The 6,783-nt window shown below is 44.3% G+C and overlaps 1 non-coding gene across 1 annotated transcript; it reads right to left on the bottom strand.

Moving 5' to 3' along the window:
• Positions 1-6,399: 6,399 nt before the first annotated feature.
• Positions 6,400-6,505, bottom strand: LOC139014718 (U6 spliceosomal RNA). The gene has a single exon (XR_011472282.1). It is a non-coding gene; the product is annotated as a U6 spliceosomal RNA (small nuclear RNA).
• Between the last annotated feature and the right edge of the window lie 278 nt (positions 6,506-6,783).

The raw sequence follows: 6,783 nt of genomic DNA, 5'->3' as shown, positions 1-6,783 counted from the left end.
TCCCCGCCCCTTCCCCGCCCCTCTCCTCCCCCTCCCTGCCCTCCCCGCGCCGGCGGACCGCGCCCAGGTGTGCAGGAAGCACCTGCGGGCACGTCGGGGTTGGGCGGTTGTGGCGAACCCCGACCCCCGATCCCAGCCGTGTTTCCCTTTACAGACAGAGGCGGGATTAGAAAAGCAGCCACGCGCCCCTGGAAATCCGTGCCCGGGGCGGGCTGGGACCCAAGGGGCCACGGCATCCCAGGCTCCAGGCCTCCCAGGCCTGCATGTCCGAGGCCAACAAGCTGCGGTGGGCAGTGTGGAAAGGGCTTTGCAAAGACCAAGATCAGGATGGAAAAAAGTTAGACGTTTTTATCATGAAAGGAAACATTTCATCGAGATTTAAAAATTAGTTCCAAGCCTTCTGCTAGCAAACGTGTGACCAAGGAGGGCAAGTGAAAGGAGCGTATCCTGGATTGCGCACTTAGCACGCACGCAGCTTCTATGAATTAGGAAAGAAAAACTTAAAGAAATATATTTAAGTGGTGACACCTACCTCCTTTCTACATTAGAAGATGTTTTTTCCTTTTCAATCAGATGTTACCAATTTCCCACCTGCTCAGTAGGTCTTGTTCTTACGAATGGCTCAGGAGTAACTCACCTGGTGGCAGTGAGATGTGCAGGGAACAAACACCATCAGAGGACTTGCTCGCCCGATTCTGGTGTCTTTAAACAGAGCCCGTTTGATTTTTTGTTATAAGAGTTTTATTTGTAACGTGTATGTCTGCCGGTTTGTTGTTAACATGTAACGCAGTGTCTCCTCGATGCTGCGAGGTCTCCGTCCATCATCAGAATCAACCTCCCCTCCCGCAGCTGGACTCCTGGAGAAGCAAGGCCTGTCTCGTCTCCGAGGTGTACTTAGCAGGCGTGCTTGTTGACTGAGTTCACCAGTACCACCCAGTCGCCATTGGTTTGGTCCCTGGGCGCCATCCCATCCCATGTTCTCTGACCTCCTGGAGCAGTGACGGTTCATCCCGCCAGAGCAGGGCAGGCGCCCCAGAGGGCTCCTGGGATCTGTGCTCTAACCTGTGGTTGGCAAACCGCGGCTCTCGAGCCACATGCGGCTCTTCGGCCCCTTGAGTGTGGCTCTTCCACAAAATACCACGTGTGGGCACGCACGTACAGTGCGATTGAAACTTTGTGGCCCATGAGCAGAAGTCGGTATTTTGTGGAAGAGCCACACTCAAGGGGCCAAAGAGCCGCATGTGGCTCGAGAGCCGAGGTTTGCTGAGCCGAAGTTTGCTGACCACTGCCTTGGCTGCTGCAAGGCGCACCACTTTTGTGGTCTGTGCATTCTCATTTGTGAAAAAAAAAAAAGGAGTTGAGCGAGACTATCATTAAAACTCTAGAAATACTAAATTCTTAAGGTTTTTGTGGCAAATGGGGGAAACTGGATATGATGAGGTCAACTCTGCGCTTGCCTGATGGGTGTGCGGCTGCCCCCTGCCAGTCTACTGTAGGGTTTTCTAGTCTTTAGAGTGTGTTCCATTCATCTGTCAGAGCCAATCCGACAGAACTGTGAACTGTCTTCCACTTGCAAACCTCTGTCCAAAGCCATTAAAATATTTTCAATGACGGAGGAAGTTGAATGTTGTTACTATCCAAAGCTGATGAACAAAAGACCAAAGAATCGCCTAAAGATGGGTAGCAAGCTTCAGGATAAGATACATCTTCTGACTGCATCGAGCTGGGAGTTGTATGGTTAAGTGAAAATACCGCTTTTGTAAATTTTGTAGTTAAGCCGATTTAATTTTGACACAGTGAATTGTTTCTAAACATTGGTTCACAGCATGTTTCTAAACTCTCCAGTCGATTAATTTTGTCTAGTTCTTTGAATTCCTTAAAATGCTTAACCATTGACTGTTTTTCTGGCAAGTGTGAAGCGTATGGATCATTGATCCTTTAATGTGTAGGTTCTTAACAATTACGGTCATAAAAGAAGTTTCGGCATCGGATCTCAAGGTACATTTGAGAGGAAGAGTTCCTTTGTGGAGGGGAGAGCTCGCCATCTCTGCAAATAGCACTGGGCTCCGCTTCAGACATGCAGTTAAACTTGACTTCGAAAATGTAACTAATAAGATAAAGAATGAGCCCAGGGGGCTGCTCACATTTGGTGAAAAGTGTGTATGAGGAAGATAGGGGTAGAGGAGGAGGGAAAGAGTAAGGAAGGAGATCTTCCTAGTATCTGTATGTACAAGAAAAGCTCCTTTTAAATATATATATATATATTTTTGGTTCCAGAGAGGAAGGGAAGGGAGAGGGAGATAGAAAGAAACATCAGTGATGAGAAAGGATCATGGACTGGCTGCCTCCTGCACGCCCCACACGGGGGATCGAGCCCACCACCCGGGCACGTGCCCTGACTGGGAGTCGAACTGTGATCTCCTGGTTCATGGGTCGATGCTCAACCACTGAGCCACACGGGCCGGGCAAGAAAAGCTCCTTTAAGGTGTGAGCACAGCACTCTGAGGAGAGGGCTCCTGCTCTGTTTGGGTTTGTGCTCATCTTTCACCAGGAGGTTCTCAGTGATGACGTGGCTTTATGAATGGCCCAAATAATAGCTCAGCAGGAATGCATTAAGCGCAATGTACAAGGCCACATGGGGGTGGTAGATTTCTCTAAGCCGCCATATTTATGGCTCCAGCTATTTTGTTGAGGAGAAGTAAAGATATATTTACCTGGAAAGAAAGGATTTTATAGGCGTCAGTAGAGGATATAGTCCAATAGCTACAGCGGCTTCCCCTTAATGTTTCTTTCTCTTATTCTATGGGGCAGGAGTAAAACAATAAAAATAAGGAAAGAACACGATTTATGTCGATTCATGAGCAAGAGAGCACTGAAGCAGAAGAGGAGAATGGCAAGCCCCTGGTAATAGATGACAGAGCCACTTACTGTGGACTTTGCTGGGGGAACAATAAAAATAAGCAACTTTTAGGCCAGCCGGCGTGGCTCAGTGGTTGAGCGTCGACCTATGAACCAGGAGGTCACGGTTCGATTTCCCATCAGGGCACATGCCCGGTTTGTGGGTTCAACCCCCAATGTGGGGTTTGCAGGAGGCAGCCAATCAATGATTCTCTCTCATCATTGATGTTTCTCTCTCTCTCCCTCTCCTTCCCACTCTGAAATCAAGAAAAATATATTTAAAAAAATAATAATAAAATAAACAACTCTTAGGGAAAGAGAGGTCTAAAATGGGGTTTTAAAAGCGTAAGCTAGCAAGGTGAAATGGAAGGAGTCCTGGAGAATGGGATTTGGGTCCGAGAAGGTGGGCCAGCCTTCCCTCCCTGGGCTCAGGGTTATCAGCTGTGGTGCTGGAGGTCATTGACCCAGATGGGCCCTGAGGACCCTTCAACCCTCCAATGACATCTGGTCAAGATCCCCTGTTTTGCTTAAGCATTTGGATGATTACTCAGCTACACATATCCAGGTATCTGCCTCGTGACATCCAAAATGAATTCTAATAAAAAGGAGAGGCCGCTGTGGCACTTTCCTCAGTCGGAGAAATTCAAAGCCAAACCGAGAGCAGACTAGAACAAGGCGGAACTGGGCGTCTGAAGATGCTCTACAGGACACAGAATGTGCTGATGTATCAAGTAGAACTTCCTCTCTGAAATTTACGAAGGAAACTCCTTATCATTTTAGTATCAGGAATTATTTAAATAGGGCCAAGGGTAGAGCATTAAAACCTTACAGGCTAGGAGGGGTCTCCAAGCATAATTACTTACTCCTGCTACGCCAAACACAGTGTAGCAAATTATTCAATTTGTTCTTTTTTTTTAAAATATATTTTTTATTGATTTTTTTACAGAGAGAAAGGGAAAGGGATAGAGAATTAGAAACATCGATGAGAGAGAAACATCGATCAGCTGCCTCCTGCACACCCCCCACTGGGGATGTGCCCGCAACCAAGGTACATGCCCTTGACCGGAATCGAACCTGGGACCTTTCAGTCCTCAGGCTGATGCTCTATCCACTGAGCCAAACCGGTTACAGCAAATTATTCAATTTGAGGTAGACCAAAATTATGGTGTTATGGAGAAATAAAGAAAAAACATTTGGCTTTGTGAGCTCTAGTCTGTAACACTTGTTGTTTTTTTTTGTTTTTTTTTTTTTTTAAATTTTATTTTATTTTATTTTTTAATATATATTTTATTGATTTTTTACAGAGAGGAAGGGAGAGAGATAGAGAGTCAGAAACATCGATGAGAGAGAAACATCGATCAGCTGCCTCCTGCACATCCCCCACTGGGGATGTGCCCGCAACCCAGGTACATGCCCTTGACCGGAATCGAACCTGGGACCTTTCAGTCCGCAGGCCGACGCTCTATCCACTGAGCCAAACCGGTTTTGGCAACACTTGTTTTTTTAGGGGAGAGATTATTTCTTAAAAATTAAGAAAACCAATAAAGACCAGATATATATAACTAAAGCACAAATTAAGTATTCAAAATAATATTGGATTAATAGTAAATGAAGACTAATTATAATTTCTAAAGATTTAATAACTTTAAATTGTATGAAAAGATAATATTGGTCAACAGAAAAACTAAAAGATAATTATCCTATCAAATAAAGAGGAAATATGCTAATTTACCCTCATGCTGTTGCAAAGATGGCAGCACTCACAGCCAATAAGAAGGGAATATGCTAATTAACTGTCACACCCTCAAAGATGGCGGCGCCCACAGCCACAAGATGGCCGGCAGGGGAGGCCAGTTGTGGATGATCAGGCCAGCAGGGGAGGGCAGTTAGGGGCAACCAGGCCAGTAGGGGAGGGCAGTTGGAGGCGACCAGGCCGGTAGGAGAGCAGTTAGTCATTGATCAGGCTGGCAGGGGAGAGGTGAGGGGTGATCAGGCTGGCTGGCAGAAGTGGTTAGGGGCAATCAGGCATGCAGGCAGGCGAGCTATTGGGAGCCAGCAGTCCCGGATTGTGAGAGGGATGTCTGACAATTCCACATCGGGCCTAAACCAGCAGTCAGACATCCCCCGAGGGGTCCCAGATTGGAGAGGGTGCAGGCTGGGCTGAGGGACACCCCCCCCCCCTTCCCCGTGCATGAATTTCGTGCACTGGCCTCTGGTAAAGAAATAAAAATAAAATGAAATGTGTTGCCATTATTATGAATCTGCTGCCCAAATAAAGCAATGATTCAAGATCAAATAAATTAGAACAGTCAGTATTGAATAGCCTTGGTCAACAGAGCAGGTCAATAAATATGCATTGATTGGCTGATTGAATAAAAGTACTTGCAGTTATTTTAGGAAGATCAAAGTCACTAGGGAAGTTGTGTATGTAATTTCTTAAACAAAGCAAGTATGAATTTCCTTTCAAAATAATAAAATACAAAACCTTTTTAAATAGTTCCTTTTAAGTCTTAAGCAATAAAATGTTATAAAACAATGTTTATATGTACAAATACCTAAATTGGAAACCCATAAAATGTGGAAATAGAAATGTTTTCTGTATAAAGAAATTATGTTTTACATATGTAATGGGGAAAGTCCTATGGGAAGAGTTTACCTTTACCAAAAAAATACAATCCTTCCCTCTAAACTAATATTTGGACACATACATTTTTATTTCCTGAAGTGGGTTCAGTTTTTGTTTTTTTACATGGATGAGCAAGATATTGATGGATGACTTGAAGACCCTAAGTCAAAATCAAAACACAATTTGCAGTGGCCTGAATTGATGAGAGGCCTTTCCTACTGTAAGTTCCCACAGTGTGGGGATGAAATATGGAGCCTGCCTTGCAAATATGTCACTAATTAATTCACCAAGCATGGCTAGCTCGTCAGTTTGGGCACCCTGTGTTGGTACCTTGGATACAAAAATTAATAAGGTGCTAACTAATGCATGAATTTGAATCACGTATCATTAATTTAGAATTATAAGCCTACAGGAAAAGGGAATGATTTGCTGGGAGTAAAAGAAAAATCAAAACAGCTTCCTTTTCAGTGTGTGTGTGTGTGTGTGTGTGAGAGAGAGAGAGAGAGAGAGAGAGAGAGAGAGAGAGAGAGAGAGATTGAAAGAGAGAAAGAGCAAGCAAGCTCTAAGAGGTGTGATGACATAAAGAGAGAATGTCAATGATGTATCCTAAGGTAAAATATGGCATTTCCGGGCGGAGAGGAATTCTAATCCACTCTCCCACACAGGGAGACATTTCCTCGCCCGGCAGTGGGAGTGTCTGTGAAATGAGGTTCCCCTCGCCAAACCTAACATCAGTGCTGCCCCGAGGGATACAGGCCTCCGTGGCTGCCCTCACCTGTTTGAGGACTTCTTGCTGACTGTTTAGTCAAAGTTAAATGTACTGTTAACAGCAGGATTTTTTTTTTTTAAATGAAGGTAAATAATTATTATTTTTTTTAAATGAGGAACGCTTCACGAATTTGCATGTCATCCTCCGCAGGGACCATGCTAACCTTCTCTGTGTCGTTCCAGTTTTAGTTTGTGTGCTGCCGCAGTGAGCACTAAGTCATGATTTTTGAAAACGAATGTAGAAGATGAAAAATTAATGTAAACTTCAAGAAATCTTATATTTGTTAGCCTCATAAAATTTATCGTAGCAGCAATGTATTACCAATATTATTTCCTAAAGTTGATACTCAAAAGAGCTGAACACAGAACCCCTTCTGCTTCCTACCATTAGATTCGTATTTTCTTAGTTAATTACTTTTCTGAATCTATATCAACACACACTTATTCTAAACGCTATTTGGGGATTTGCTCTAATTTTGAAGTCTTTCCCT

Source organism: Myotis yumanensis, unplaced genomic scaffold, assembly GCF_028538775.1.
Source record: "Myotis yumanensis isolate MYYU_CA2020_CCGP unplaced genomic scaffold, mMyoYum1.0.hap1 SCAF_7, whole genome shotgun sequence".
NCBI lineage: Eukaryota > Metazoa > Chordata > Mammalia > Chiroptera > Vespertilionidae > Myotis > Myotis yumanensis.
The sequence above is the reverse complement of the archived record's forward strand: the minus strand, read 5'-3'. Positions and strand labels throughout refer to the sequence as shown.